Below are 17163 nucleotides of genomic sequence, written 5' to 3' on the forward strand. Positions count from 1 at the left end.
TTTGTCCCAGAATTTTACTTTAAGGTTCGATTTAATCCTTTTTTATTTTCGCTATTTTATTATAAAATTAACTAATTTAATATATTATTCCTATTATTTTTATGTTTCTATTTATATTTATTTTGTTATTCTAATACTATTATTATTTATCTAATTTTTATTTATCTATTTATATTTCTACTATTATTATGTTTCTATTTATTATATTTTTATTTCTATTTATATACTAATATTATTTTCATTATTACTTTTTTCTTATATATGTTTTTTACTCTTGTTATTAACATTCTATTTATTTATTTTACATTTTTTTGTTATTATCTATTTTAACTTTTTATATACCGCTCATTTCAATTTTATATATTATTTACTTTAATATTTTCATATATTATGTATTTCAAACTTTTTTACACATTATATATTTTGAATTGTTTATATAATATTTTTAAAGAGTTTTATACATTATTTTATCTTGAATGGATACTAATTTTTTAAAAATTATTTTATATACTTTAGATCACTTTTATAACATCCATTTTAAATCCTTTTTTTGTATTATTTGCTTAGAATTGTTTTATATTTTATTTTAGATTTTCTTACTTTGTATTTATTTGTTATTTGTGATTTATTATTATAACATTTTGTTTATGAATTATTACTTTGCGTTGTACATCATTATTCCATCGCATTTTATTCGCTTAAAGGGTCATGTTTTAATAGCATTTAAGTTGTCAAATCATTTTTGTAAGGCCCAATTTTTGTCCGGGCTTATACAAAAAAAAAATCAAAGTATAAAAAATAAAAAAATATAATAATAATAATAAAGCCCAAAGTCCAAATTTATGCTCTATTAAACAAGTCCAAATAAACCTAAATTAAACCTAACCCAAACAACCCAAACCCCAACTTAATCCCTGGCCCAACAAAACCCATTACACCCAATTAATAAACGGCCCAAAGGAGCCCAATAATGTGAAAACACTAGAAACTCTAGGGGTCTCTGGAATGTGCTAGAGCAACAACAGATTGATCCCACGAGTAGTTTCCACGCATGGCTTCCACGAGCGGCTTCTTCTGTACTGCCGTTTCTCCACACCTACAAATGGAACACACGAGAAGGAGCAAATAGCAGAATACGCAGCAGATTACAGCAAAGCAATTCAAGTTTTCTTATTTATTTTATTTTCATTTTTCAGCTATAAAAAGGGACTGAATGTACTATGTATTTTGGCGGGAGGACGCATATTACGCACTCATACTACATACTGATACTCAATAAAAATTCAAAGGATTTTTTGGAGAAGGTGATCGCCGTTTCTTAAATCTCTTTAATATTTTGTTGATCATTTTTTATTTCTTTTGTTTTTATCATTTACATTTTAAAAAACAAATGTGAAAAGAAAAATGGGCGAATACGAAGAAGGCAGTCAGAACTTTTAGAAGGTGATTTCTATTTAAATTTCTTTAAATTTTTGCACTTTCTGGCGATTGATCTTTTTCAATCATTCGTCATTGCGTTTAAGAACAAAAGGAAAAGAGAGAGGGGAATTTACCTTCGAAAACGAGCCATCGGAGTCCTTATCTCCTTCATAGAAATTGAAGCCTGAGATGGGGATTTTAGAGTGTTAATCGGCTGAATAGTGAAAGTGGGAATTTCCTTCATTTTTGAAGTGGCTAGGGTTTGATATTTGAGAATCGGTTAAAGAAGGGAAAAATTAGGGATTTGCTTTGATTGTTTAAAGAAAATGGCAGATTGTCATCCAATTTCTTTTAGTTTTAATGTTAAAAAATGGCGTCATTTGGTAAAACAAGAAAGCCCGCGTGTTGACCCAATTTGTACGCTGGATATGCGCATTTTCACTTTAAATGGAAAATTTGCGCGACCAGTCCCTCCCATTTGCGCCACCCTTAATTTAATCTTATCCTATTTCTTGCATTTCTGCCTTGAAGTTTGAGCGCTATTCCAATTCAGTCCGCGCCTGAGTGTTTTTTTTTTGGAGTTGGGAACATTTTCACTTTTAGCCCTCATGCATTCACGCGCATTGTATTTTAGTCCTTATGATAGTTTCATTGATTTATTTTATTTATTAATTATCTCTGTTAGTTTAATTTTATTTCAATTAAGTTTTTTTTTTCCATTTCAATTTGTATAATTCATTATTTCTTTTATAACATTCATTTAGTGTTTATCTCTTAATTTTTTTTACACATTTTAAATTACTTTCATAAATTACTTTGTTTTTATTATATAAGTATTATTTTAAAATCACCTTTTATATATCATATTGTTTTAAAATTTTGTACAATATTTAATTTAAATTAACTATATATATAATTTATATTAAAAATAGTTTTATTTTATAAACATTATTAATTCTATGTTATTATATATATATAATTTCTTTTAAATCTGCTTATTTGCATCTCCTTTTAAATTTATTATGTATGTAATTTATTCTTGAAAAAAACATATTTTATTATTTCTTTGTTATTTAGGATTCTTTCATGTATATATAGTTTTATTATATATTGGCTTGTTATTCTTTTATGTATATTGTTTATTCCTTATTTTTATTATATCTTCATTATATATATTGTTTACATCGATTTTTTATTATTGTATGTATATTATCACCTTCAAATAGATATGTATTGTTTTTAAAATATTTTTGTATGATATTTGCTCCGAATTTCTTCTTTCACAATATTTTTATTTTAATATCCATTTACATATTTTTAAGTTTTATTTTTATATATGTAAACCATTTCAAACCCTAGCATGCATTATTTATTTGTAAGTTTTTCATATAGTTTTTAAATTGTTGTGTATTATATTGGCTCTCAGTGTCCATATTGCTCTGTATATTATGTGTTGCGTTTTATTTTTCATATTATTTTATATATTATGTTTGTATATTGTCAATCAGTCTTTTGTACTATTACTTCAATTTCTGTTCATCTATGTTCGAAACTTGTTATATTTTATTCTAATTTATTAACGTTGGATGTGAGCACATTGTTTTTGTATGTTCGTAATTTTTTTTTCTTTTCATGACTATAATATTTTCACTCATTAGAAGGATATATTACTCGTGTATATTGTCCAATGTTCGTAATTTTTCCTTTTGTTTATTTTCACTTTTTGTTTTCAAGTTAATTATTCCCTTTTATTTCAAGTAAAATTAAGGCGTTTTGAGATAGTTCACAATGGTTTATTTTAAAAAAAGATTCAAATAAGGCAATGTTCAATATTTGGAAATTCGAAGAATCGTACCCTACCGTGCTGGGTTTCGATTTTTTGTTGGACTAAATATCTGGATATCCCTTTATAATTTTTAACCTTTTGGGAGTCAAAAAATCAATTGTGTCTTCAAAGGTACGAAGAATCGTGTCCAATCATGCTGGATGTGATGCTGCATACCTTTGAAACGAAAGAGTTTTGATGACCAGCTTACACCATTCAAACATTTTAATAAGAACCATATTTCAAGATTTCTTTTCTAAAATTTTAAACATAAGGACAACATGTGATCAATCTGGTACAAGTTTTTTGGGCGTAGTGAAGGTGCTAACCCTTCCTCCTACGTAATCGGCTCCTGAACCCATTTTATTTTATTTTTTACATAGATTAAAAATGTTTTAAGCTAAATGTCTTATCAGGTGATCAAATCTCACCTAAACAAAAAGATTGGTGGCGACTCCACATGTTGTTTAAAAGTCGATTTCTTTTTTTTCCCTTGAAATGAAAAACGGTTTCGACAATTTTATTCAAAAGTTTTCAAAATAAGGCAATACTCGGTATTTGGCATGTTCGAGAAAATTGTGCCCTAATTTACTAGGTTTCAATTTTCCTCGTTTAATTTAAGTAACCGGGTACCCTTTTTCAATCAAAACGTATAAGTTTCAAATAAAAGCTTATTCTTAGGAATTTGAGGTGTTGTGTCTTAACTTACTGGATATGACACTTTGTATCCCGAGATAAGGATTTCTAAAAAATAAGAAAATATTTCATGTTTGGAAATTCGAGAAATCGTGCCCAATCGTGCTGGGTTTCGATTTTTCGTTCAACCGAATAACTGAATATCCTTTTGAAATTTCGTCCATGTTCTCTTAAATTAAAACGAGGCAATATTTTGTGTTTGGAAATTTGAGAAATCGTGCCAATCGTGCTGGGTTTCGACTTATCGTTTGACTAGATAGCCAAATATCCTTTTGAAATTTTAAATGCATGAGTTTTGGAAATTATAAGATGATCTTGTATCGAGGGTTTGAAATGTTGTGTCCTATCGTGCTGGATATGATATTTTATTCCTTCTAAGTGAGAGAATCTCAATATCCAATTCAAGTTATCCAAACATTTTAAAGGAATTGTATTTTAAAATCTTTTTCAAATTTTCAACATTAGGACGTTAATTGATCAATACGGTACCAATTTTGGGCGTTGCGAGGGTGCTAATCCTTCCTCGCGCGTAACTGACTCCCAAATCCATTTTTTAGTTTTTCGTAGACCAAAAATGTTGTTTTAATAAACCGAAATGCTTTATTAAAATGATTGATCACAAGGTGACCCGATCACACCTAAACAAAAAGGATTGGGGGCAACTCCATTTTCATTTTAAAGTCAACCTCCGTTTTTCAAAATAAAAATGGTTTCGACGCTGGGGACTTGAAAGGAAAGCAGAAGCAAATAACTCAGGATAGTCCCAATCTCAATAGGTATAATAGATTGGAGGAAGATTTGATGGATGCTGGGCCTTGTATTTTAAAATCGGTGGATCCAATTTTTAATGGGATAGTGGGACGAAAGTCTGCTGATGAGGATTCGGGCCTTGGAGTAGCTAGGTTATCTGCTAGTAAGCAGATTTTTGACCCATTAATAATTAATCAATTACAAGTCACCAAGCAGGCGGGCCCTAATGCCATGGATTCGAACACTATGTCTACCGAACCAGGGAGCATTTTAACGCCTATTTCCATTCCTGAGTCTAGTCCTTCAGTTTGCATTAGTTCCAGTAAAATACAATTTTCTAGTCCTATCTCAATTCCTGTTAATTCCACGCATATTAATCCTATTTTTGTTGAACAGGAGCAGATTTTAAATGGGGATTCAGCTTTGATTTCTAGGCCTGTTTCTTTAGAGCTAGAACTAATAGAAGTCCAGGATGTTAATTCCCAGGATAGATTAAAAGTCCCTAAACATACTGCTGTTTCTTTTAAGGTTAAAGGGTCAGTTGATGGTGCCAATTTGGGTAAGGTCTCTCCATTAAAGTCGGTTGGTAGTAAAATTCGAATTACTGGGAAATTAATGGGGAGTAAAGAAGGGGGGGTTCAGGGCCACCAGGAAAATTAATAAAATCCCTTATGGGAAAGGCATTAGTTATAAAAATAAAAATTCCTCAAAAGTTTCTTTGAGTAATTCTATGTCCAAGTTGGCCCAGTCTGTTTCCACTATTCAGAGCTCTAACCCGGATGTAGGTGATAGACGAGAGGATAATAGCAATTAATTTTTTTCTTATTTTTCTAGTTTGGTTGTTATTGTGGCTTTTTTCTTTTTTGGTTTTTTTTCCTTTTGCTTTATTATCATATTCTTATGGATACTAAACTTACAATTTTTTCTTGGAACTGCCAAGGCTGTACGAGCAGTAAATTTCTTTGTGCTTTTCGGGAGTATTATTTAGAATATAATCTTGACATTGTGTGTCTTTTGGATCTGAGAGTCAGCGGTAAAAAAGCTTATTCTATCATTGAAAAATTAGGTTTTGATTTTTATCACCGCATTGAGTCTGTTGGTTTTTCAGGTGGCATTTGGGTTGGATGGAAGAATCATTTATCCATTGATATTATTCATAATCATCCTCAATTCATGCTTTTATGTAACACCCCAAACCCGGCCCAGACGTTATGGCCAGATCCGACATGCCACATCAAACCGTTCAAAACATTTTATATTGTTGATCCAGAAAAACTTACTTAGTGTTTTAAAAGATAATTTCATTATAGGTTAAAGTGAATGGAAGCTGTGCACCAGGTAGGAAACCACAATACATCGCCTTCCCATAAGAGAAGATTGCAAGCCAGTACAGCAGAAACTTCAAAGAATGAGGCCAGGTATTATCTTAAAGATAAATGAGGAAGTCAAAAAGTAATTTGATGTGGGATTCTTTCAGGTGATCAAGTACTCAGAATGGGTAGCCAATGTTGTGCTTGTTCTCAAGAAAGACGGTAAGGTACGAATGTGTGGGATTATAAAGATCTAAATAAGGCTAGCCCAAAGACAATTTCCCCTTGCCTCACATTGATACGCTAGTGGAAAATACGGGTTGTTACTCGTTGTTTTCCTTCATGGATGGCTTCTCAGGGTACAATCAGATAAGGATGCATCCTGAGGACATGGGAAAGACTACTTTCATAACCTTGTGGGGCACGTTCTGTTACAAAGTGATGCCATTTGGACTAAAGAATGCTGGAGCAATATATCAAAGGGCCATGGTAACCTTATTTCATGATATGATGCACAAGGAGATTGAAGTCTAAGTTGATGATATGATAGCCATATCTCGAACCGAAAAAGAACACATCCAAGTGTTGAGAAAGTTGTTCATGATATTGAGAAGATTTTAGCCTAAGCTTAATCCAACCAAGTGTACTTTCGGGGCTAGATCTGGAAAGCTATTGGGCTTTGTAGCCAGTAAGAGAGGAATCGAGATTGATTCAGACAAAGTCTAGGCTATACAAGAGTTGTCTCCATCACGCACTTAAAAAGAAGTTCGAGGCTTCTTGGGAAGGCTAAACTAGATTGCTCGGTTTATTTCTCAATTAACAGAGAAATGTGACCCCATATTTTGTCTTCTTAAAAAGCATAACCCAAGAGAATGGGATGATTAATGCCAGAGAGCTTTTGATAAAGTTAAAAAATATTTGTCGAGTCCTCTAGTGTTATCACCTTCAAGCTCAAATAGGCCGTTGATACTGTATTTAACCGTGTTTGGTAATTCTATGGGATGTGTGCTTGGTCAACATGATGAATCAGGAAGAAAAGAAAATGTGGTATATTACCTCAGTAAGAAATTCACTGAGTGGGAATTGAGATATTCGCCAATTGAAAATTTGTGTTATGCTTTGGTTTGGACAGCTCGGAGGTTGAGGCAATACATGTTGTACCATAAAACTTGGTTAATTTCAAAGTTGGATCCTCTAAAGTATATGATGGAGTCAAATGCCTTGAATGGAAGGATGGCTAGGTGGCAAATTTTACTTTCTAAATTTGACATAATCTACGTGAGTAAAAAAACAGTGAAAGGGAGCGCAATAGCGAATTTTCTAGCTAGTCGAGCTTTAGAAGATTATGAGCCCTTGAATTTTGATTTCCACAATGAGGAGATAGTGTATGTGGCAGCTACTGAGGAGGACACTACAAAAGATTAGTCTTGGAAATTGAATTTTGATAGAGCCTCGAACGCTGTGGGTAATGGGATTGGAGTGGCCTTGGTGTTCACATGTAAATTGGATTTTGATTGCACGAATAATATGGCAGAGTATGAAGCATGTATCATGGGGCTCTGAGTAGCTATAGAGTGCAAAATGAAGTTACTGGAAGTATACAGAGATTCTGTGCTGGTAATTTACCAAATTTGAGGTGAATGGGAGACAAGAGATTCCAAATTAATCAATTACAGAAGGTTGGTGTTGGGGTTAGTTGAAGAGTTTGATGATATTACCTTCAATTATCTCCCACGCGATGAAAACCAGATGGCAGATGCTTTGGCTACTTTGGCTTCCATGATCAAAGTAAACAGACAAGAAGATATGAAACCCATTCAGATGAGTATTTGTGAGGCCCCGTCTTATTTTTATAATATAGAGGAAGAAGAGAGAGATGATCATCCTTGGTGTCAGGATATATTGCGATATGTGAGAAATCGTGAATATCCAGATCAAGCTACGGAGAATGACAAAAGAACGTTGAGAATGCTAGCTTGTGATTATGTTTTAGATGGGGAGATCCTGTACAAAAGAAGAAAGGATCAAGTACTTTTGAGATGTGTGGATGCTGTGGAGGCCAAGAAGATCTTGGAAGAAGTTCACGAAGGCATTTGTGGAACACATGCTAACGGGTTCACAATGGCCAGACAAATTATGAGGTTTGGATATTATTGGTTGACTATAGAAGGAGACTGTATCAATTATGCTAAGAGATGTCACAAATGCCAAATTTATGGTGATAAGATTCATGTACCTCCCTCGCCTTTGCATGTTATGACTTCCCCATGGCCATTTTCCATGTGGGGCATGGATGTCATAGGACTAATCTCACCAAAGGCGTCAAATGGGCATCGTTTCATCTTTGTGGTCATTGATTATTTTACCAAGTGGATGGAGGCTGCTTCATATGCCAATGTAACTAAATTGGCAGTCAACAAATTTTTAAAGAACAAAATTATATGTCGGTATGGGATGCCTAAGAGGATCATATCTGATAATGCATTAAATTTGAACAATAGCACAATAGCAAAGGTCTGCTCATAAATTGTAATTTATACATATTTTTACCCCATGTTTAATGCATTTTATGGATGATTTCCCAATAGAATTGGTGAATTCGATGCTCCTAATGCTTTAATTTCATGTTTTGTACTCAGGAGAGCACTAAGAGTCAAAAGGAGCCAAAAACGAGCCACAAATGGACAAAATAGACCAAATCGAAAAAATGACACGGCCTAAGGCTTGCCACACGGGCATTTCACATGCCCGTGTCTTTCGAGGGAGTCGACCAAGGCCTTCGCGAGTCACATGGTCTGTCCATTAACCCACACGGCTGTGTGCAATTTAACGAATCGAACACGACCTGGCAATCACGTCACGCAGCCGTGTCACACGGGCGTGTCCCTGCTGAGCCCAAGTTAAGTCCAACTCGGAAAAAGCCACTTTGGAGGTTTTCTAGGCATTCCAAAGCCTATAAATACGCACTGGAGGAGGAGAAAAGGGGGGACGGAGAAGGGGGTAAGAAATTACCCTAAGGAAGCCGATTGATCCATCTCGGAAGCCAGATTCATCATCAAAACTAGAGATCTCTCCTCAATTTCCCTTCAGGAGTTTTGGGTTTTTTTTTTATGTTTTGTATTCTTTATTCTTCTGAGATGTTTTCCTATTTAATTATGAACTAAACCCCTAAATACCTAAGGGGAATGAAACCTAAGACAAATCTTGTTATTATTTTCTGAATCGTATGATAAATATTTAACTTGTTCTTAATTATGTGTTCTTAATTCTTGTTTTGATATCCCAGGATACTGATTCGAGACACACTCTTATTCAGAGGAGGAATAGACCCTATCTAAGAGTACATTTGTTATAATTAAGCGGAGTTTATTGTGCGCCTAGAAATTGGGTGACAAGATTTTTCCAGATTAAGGTGAAACCTAATAAGGGGATCCATAGATCGAGTTAATGCAACCTTAGAGTGTTAATTAGAGAAAAGTCTCGGTTATTCAATCTAGGGATTAGACGTTACTAGTCTTGAATAGGGATAATAGCATAACTTAGGGATCTCTACGGAACAAGTTAAATGAATAAGTTGTCCGATTCGGAGCCAGAATAACAAGTAAAGTCTAGGTGGATTTTTCCTTAGGTATTGTCTCAAGTCAATCGATTTTCCCAAAAGTAATTCCCCAGTTCTTTTCTCTGTGTGTTATTAGTTTTAATAATTAGTTAATTAAAACAAATCCTTTTTATTCTTAGGCTAGATAATAAAAAGACAGTCATTACTAGTACTTTTGGTTCCCTTGGGTACGATATCCTGGTCTTGCCATTACTATACTATTGTTCGATAGGTGCGCTTGCCTTTTCGTCGTGATAATAGTTAGTCTAGGTTTGATCTTCATTATAAATATTTATTACTTGTTACGAATCACGCGATCACCTGCAGTTAGTTTAAGATCAGACATCATAATTCATCACCATATCGCCCAAAAATGAATGGGCCAATGGAGCCAACCAATAAAAATATTAAGAATATTGTGGGAAAAATGACTAAAACTTATAGAGATTGGCATGAGAAGTTTCCATTTGCTCTTTATGCTTATCGAACATCTGTCAGAACTTCTACTGGGGCAACGCCTTTTTCATTGGTTTATGGAATGGAAGTAGTTCTACCCATTAAGGTGGAGATACCTTCTCTTCGAGTTTTTTCAGAATTGAAGTTAGATGAAGCAGAATGGATATAATCTCGAAATGATCAGTTGAATTTGATTGAGGAAAAGAGGCTAAGAGCTATTCAGTATGGTCAGATGTATCAAAAAAGAATTATGTGGGCTTATGACAAAAAAGTTTGCCCAAGAGAATTTCATGAGGGAGATTTGGTTTTGAAAAAGATTCTTCCTATACAAAAGGATTTCAGAGGAAAATGGATGCCAAATTGGGAGGGGCCTTATGTGGTGGAGAAAGTTTTCTCCGGAGGAGCATTAATCCTAGCTAAAATGGATGGAAAAAACTTCTCTAATCCAGTAAACTCAGATTCAGTCAAAAAGTATTACACCTAAGGAGGGGAAGAAGCCAATGTGAAAACCCGCAAATGGCGCTTTGAGGCTTTCTTAAAAAAAAAGAGGCCAAAGTGAAAACTCGTAAAGGGCCTTTGAGACCTAACAAAAATGACAAGATATGTAGCTAAAGTGAAAACCCGCAAAGGGCACTTTGAGACTCAATAAAAAATGAAGTCGGAAAAAAGAAAAAGAAAGAAAAAAGAAAAAGGAGAGGCCAAGGTGAAAACCCGCAAAGGGCGCCTTGAGACCAAAGGGGATTTGAGTTGAAAACCCGAAAAGGGTGGCTCAAATGTTGATCTAAAGTGGGAAGGCAATGATCTTGCTATACTTGAATTAACAAGGAAGGGGGTATGTTGCATCTTAGGGCATTGACAGAGTACTTCTGATCTCCTAAACACACGTCAAGTTTAAATTGGTCTTCAAGAAGTTGGTATGGAGAAGCTCAGTTTGCGATATCAAGGGTACCTAGTCTTCATTTTATTTTCAATAAATTGACTATCTTTGAATTAGTCTTTCTTTTTTCAAGATGTACATGCCCAAATCAATGGCCATTATTGTTCTTTTGATAATTTATTCACTTTAAGTTCAAATTCAATTCCATTCTTATCCATTATTACGATTTGATTGCAAGCATGTTGCATTGAAATAATGATGAATAAACTAGTAATGTTTTCACAATAGAAGTTTCGCATATTACTTGAGAAGTTTCCAGATAATACAAGAATCTGAAGTAGGACTATTGCTTAGAACACACCAAGTTCAAGGATATATTTGAATAAATCGCTTCTTTGGATTGTTATTCAAAATGATGATTGGACAAAGGACAAGATGTGGTGTTGGTAATACAATTTCGAAAAATTATCAATATAAAAAGGAATTATGCTCAAGAAAAGGGAAATGATATTTTGTATCCATGCAAATATCAAACACACATATCTGGCTATAACGCCCGAGGAGTGAAGTAGCAGATCGAACAGATGAACATTCAAATATGGGTTGCAATGTTTTGGTCTCAAGAACGAATAGTAGAAGGGACATTGGAATTACAGTGGGGAAAACTTGCTGAGCAGAATATGATTGTTTCTTTAGGATACTCTATTGAGATAATGAATGAGAATACGTTATCGTCAGCATACTAATGAACAACGAGTGATGATACCTTTGATTTTTATAATGGAATCTTTCTCATTTCTGCATATATCATTCATATCACATTTAGTTAGAAGCATTGGATTCATTTCAATCATAGCATCCTAATTACTTGGCATAAACATGCACATATAAAATGGAGTCTACAGGATATGTTCCCTAGAGGACAATGTAGCGACATGGGTGAAGTCAGATCTTATCTCCCTAAAGTTACGATGGAGAAGATCGAAAATGGTGAGTCTTATCTCCATGTATCGACAATGGAGTAGATTTAAGCCACTAGCCTTATCTCTCTAAGGTAGCAAGAGAGCAGGTTGAAGATTGAGTCTTATCTTCTTGAGGCAGCAAGGAAGCAGACTGAAGATTGAAGATCTTATCTCCCCAAGCAGTGGTGGAGCAGATTGAGGATGGCGAATCTTATCTCCATGTATTGGCAATGGAGTAGATTTAGACCAGTCCTATTTCCCCAAAGAAGTTAAGATTCATCAAACCAGGCAAAGACGGTCCTTTTAAAGTCTTTGCTCTATTCTCATTACAAGACAATGAGCAAAGAGGGGCAGCTGTAATAGGCCCAATTTGCCCAGGCCTATAATAAATAAAGAAACCAAAAACCAAAAAATATATGTATCAAACAGAAATAAATAAACTAAAGTGTTTATAAGGCCAATGTCCATTTACAAAATTTCGGGCCTAAATTAAACCCCAACCTATTTAAATTTAACTATAGCCCAACAATTACACCCAAAATCCCTTAACCCAATTCACAAATGGCCCAAGGAAGCCCAAATAGCCTGAGAACTCCAGAAACCCTAGAGGTTTCTGGAATATGCTAGAGCAGCACTAGAAGATTGGCCTCCCATGAGGGGTTCCCCACGCATGGCCTCCACGTCACCAGGGTCTCCTCCTCCGTACAGCCACACCTGCAATAGAATACACGACAAGCAGCAAAATACAACAGAAAAATAGCAAAAAAAGAAAAAGAAATAGATTTTTTGTAATTTTTAATTTGTATTTCTCTGGCTATAAAAAGCCAACGAATGTAGTCTGATTTTTTACGCACACTAAATATCAAAAAGAGAGAATCAAAAGTTATCCGAAGGTGATTTTTTATTCTGTTTATTTTTCTTTTTTTTTTCAAATTGTTTGCAATATTTTACATGAAAGAACAAAAGGAATACTTGAAACGACGCCAATGAAAGCCCAAATATCTCAGAAATATTGAGATATGGGCGAGGGTCGAATGGTGTTGAGTGTGTTCTTTCGAATTTTGTTGCGTTTTTCTTGAAAGAATAATATTGGATAAAAAGTTTTTTTTTAAAAAGATAGAATAGCTTACCAGATCTCCTTGAGCGTGGCTTTTGTTGGCAGAATTTGGTCACTGCTGGCGCACTATCGTCCACCAAATGGAATGGTGGTTCGACGGTTGCTAGAATGAAACCCTAGCAGATTGATTTTAAGGCTGTAGTTTTTTGTTAAAAGGTTGGCTGTGTTTGGAAAAGAAAATAGGAGAAAAAAGGTTTTAAATAACTTGTTAAAAAATGACGCCATTTAAAGAACGGGATCCGAGTGTTGACCCGATCCGAAAGCATATCCACGTCCTTTTGCTTCAGATGGGCAATTTGCGCGGTTAATCCCTCCCCTCTGCACCGCATTTCAATTGACTCCTATTGACATCTTATCTGTTTTTAAATTTCTCCCAAAAGTTTATGTGCTATTTCATTTTAACCCGCGCCTCAACATAGCGTTTCGGGATCAAGGATATTTTTAGTTTTAGTCCCTGTGAATTTGCGCGTGTTGTGCATGGGTCCTTATTTTAATACCAGTAGTTTATCTTATTTATAAATTATCCCTGTTATTTTAAATTTATTTTAATTAAATTTTCTGTTTATATTATTCATTGTTTTTTTAAGGAGATTCACTTAATATTTCTTTTTTTTCAAAACTACTTTAATAATTTTACTTTGTTTAGAAGAATCATTGTTTGGAAGTTTTATATTATATTATTTTAACATTATGTAAAATATTTTATTTACATATTTTTATATACTTGTGCACATGTAGTATTTTAATTGGGCTTTCTATTTGGAAATACTTATATTTTAAAATCTATCTATATATATTTGTTAATCTATTTTAATTATTTCGCTTTGTTTTCATTTGTATAATTATTTTCAAGTTTGTTTTATCATATTATTTTAACATTTTGTATAATATCTCATTTAAGTATTTTTGTGTATATTTGTACATATATTGTTTTCATTGAGTTTTTAATTTGTAATGCTTATTATTTTAAATTTCTTAATATTTTTATATATGTATTGAGCCATCTTAATAACTTTATTTTGTTTTGTAAAATCATCATTTTAAAATTCTTTTTACATTAAATTATTTTAATATTTTTATATAATATTTTGTTTGAATGTTTTTGTATATATTTGTACATATGTTTGATCCTAGAAACATATTTAACTCCATGCTATTGTTACATATAATTGCTTTTAAAATTTATATATATATATATGTGTGTGTGTGTTTTAAATCTATTGTGTACATAATTTGTTTCCTAAGATTATAGTTTATTATGTATTTTTACTACCCTTTCATATTTTATGTATTATTTAAATTCTCCTTAATTGTGTGTATATTATCAATTTTTTCTTATAAAAATATTTTTTTAACATTTTGCATATTATTTGATTTAAGTGTCTTCTTTTTGCAACATCATTTTTTAAAAAACAATATGTATATGTTCTTTATTTTTCTTATAAATTATTTCAAGTGCTAGCATATGTATTTGCTCGTTAATCCATCATTTTTAGAAATTATTTTTGTATCATATTGGTTTTATATTGTTTGGTATCTTACGTGTTAAATGTCTTTACGTTATTTCATGTATATTTGCTACATCACATTTACTCGTTTTTATGTATTATTAAATCGATTGTTGTTTACCCATGTTTGTGAATTTGGTTATATTTTGGGTTAATTGTTTGTTTGGCTAAGTAAGGTTATGTTATCTTCGTTCACCAAGTACGGTATTTTATGCATGTTTATTATCCCATGATTATTATTTTTCTTTTGGTTTATAAAATGTTGTTGTATGGTTTTCAACTCTTTAAAATTAATTATTCCATTTTATTTCAAATAAAATCAATACGTTTTGAGATAATTTACAATCATCTATTTTAATTTTTTTAAAAACAAGGCAATTTCAATATTTAGAAATTTGAGAAATTGTGCCCTATTGTGCTGGGTTTCGATTTTTCGTTGGACTAATTACCTGGACATCCTTTTTGTAATTTTTAACCTAAGAGCTTTTGGAAGCCAAAAATCAATCGTGTTTTCAAATGTATGAAGAATCGTGTCCAATCGTGTTGGGTTTGATGCTATATACCTTTGAAATGAGAGAATTTTGACCACTAGCTTGAATCACTCAAATGTTTTTAAAAAGGAACCATATTTCAAAATTCTTTCTAAAATTCTAGACATAAGGACAGCACTTAATCAATCTGGTACCAATTTTTGGGCGTAGTGAGGGTGTTAACCCTTCCTCATACGTAACTGACTCCCGAACCCATTTTTGAATTTACGTGGACCAAAATTAATTTAAATGGAATAAAATGTTTTATTAGGTGATCCAATCACACCTAAACAAAAAGATTGGTGGCGACTCCACATTTGGTTTTAAAAGTCGATCCCTGTTTTTTTCAAAATAAAAAAAATGGTTTTGACAAATGGCATGGCAGAATTGAGCAATAGAGGACTTCTTGATGAACAAGGAATTTGCAAACTGAAGTTTTGCGAGCACTGTGTTTTGGGAAGCAAAAGAGATTTCGATTCACCAGAGGAATCCATGACACGAAGGGAACATTGGAGTATATTCATTCTGATCTGTAGGGGCCATCCAGAGTGCCTTCAAGAGGTGGAGCTAATTATATGCTAACTTTTATTGATGATTTTTCCAGAAAAGTTTGGGCATTCTTCCTAAAGCAGAAAAGCGATGTGCTTTCCGCATTTATGTCTTGGAAAATTATGATTGAAAAATAGACAAGAAAACAAAAAAAAATACCTTTGCAAAGAGTCAATGGCTTGGAGTTCTGTTCTGATGAGTTTAATAGACTGTGCAAGTCAAAAAGGATCGTGAGACACTTGACAGTTCACCATACTCCACAGGAAAATGGCATTGCAGAATAAATGAACAGAACGATCATGGAGAAAGTTTGATGTATGTTGTCAAATGCCAACTTATCAAAGTCATTTTGGGCAGAAGTAGCCTCTACTACATGTTTTTTGATCAATCGATCTCCATCTGTTGCCATTGAGAAAAAGACTCCACAAGAGGTATGGTCTGGTAATCCTACTAATTATTTTGATTTAAAGATCTTTGGGTGTCCTGCTTATGCTCATATTGATAATGGAAAATTGGAACCGAGATCCATTAAATATGTTTTTCTTGGTTATAAAGTTGACGTAAAAGGGTATAAGTTATGGTGTCCTGAAAATAGAAAAGTTGTGATTAGTAGAGATGTTTTTTTATGAAACTGCTATGCTATCTAACTTATCTCCTAAAGACTCTTCCAATAAAGAAAATCAAAAGCAGGTGGAGCATCAGATTAATAAAGAGTCGACACCTCAAGCTAGTACAAAAATTGATAATAGAGTTGCTTCTTCACCACAATACTCTATCGCCAAAAAACAGAACTAGAAGAGAAATTAAACCTCCAAAGAAGTATGCTGAGGCTGATCTAGTTGCTTTCTTTAAATGTGGCTAAAGATATAGATGCAAACCAATAGCCATCTAATTATTCTGAGGCAGTTAGCTATAAAGACTTAGAAAAGTGGATGTTTGCTATGCAAGAAGAGATGGAATCACTCCAAAAAAATAGAAAATTGGATCTTGTGAAACTTCCTAAAGGTAAAAAGGTTATTCATTGTAAATGGGTGTTTAAAAAGAAAGAAGGGACTTCAGGAGTTGAAGAACTGAGATATAAAGTAAGGCTTGTTGGAAACGGTTACAGTCAAATTCTAGGAGTGGACTTTATAGATGTGTTCTCCCCAGTTGTGAAGCATAGTTCGATTCGAGCTTTGCTTAGTATTGTGGCCATGAAAGATTTAGAGCTTGAGTAGTTAGATGTAAAAATTGCACTTTTGCATAGAGAACTTGAGAAGGATATTTAGATGCAACAACCAGAGGGTTTTACAGTATCAGAAAAAGAGGACTATTTTTGCTTGCTAAAAAAGTCCTTTTAATGTTTGAAACAGTCATCAAGACAGTGGTACAAGAGGTTTGATTCCTTTATGACTTCTCATGATTTCAAAAGAAGTAGTTTTGACAGTTGTGTTTACTTAAAAAAAACAGTGATGGTTCTTTTGTGTATCTACTTCTTTATATTGATGACATGTTGATAACAACAAAAGATAAAGGAGAGATAAGAAAGGACAAAGCCCAACTAAGTGAAGAATTTGAGATGAAGGA

At 33.2% G+C, this 17163-nt stretch overlaps 1 long non-coding RNA gene across 1 annotated transcript; it reads right to left on the reverse strand.

Annotated features, from left to right (window-relative positions):
- Window positions 1-821: 821 nt before the first annotated feature.
- Window positions 822-2235, reverse strand: LOC107897249 (uncharacterized). The gene is made up of 2 exons (XR_001684084.2): window positions 1554-2235; window positions 822-1096 (listed from the first exon to the last, which is right to left on the reverse strand). It is a non-coding gene; the product is annotated as an uncharacterized lncRNA (long non-coding RNA).
- Window positions 2236-17163: the final 14928 nt, after the last annotated feature.

The sequence above is a fragment of the Gossypium hirsutum genome, chromosome A10 (assembly GCF_007990345.1).
Source record: "Gossypium hirsutum isolate 1008001.06 chromosome A10, Gossypium_hirsutum_v2.1, whole genome shotgun sequence".
NCBI lineage: Eukaryota > Viridiplantae > Streptophyta > Magnoliopsida > Malvales > Malvaceae > Gossypium > Gossypium hirsutum.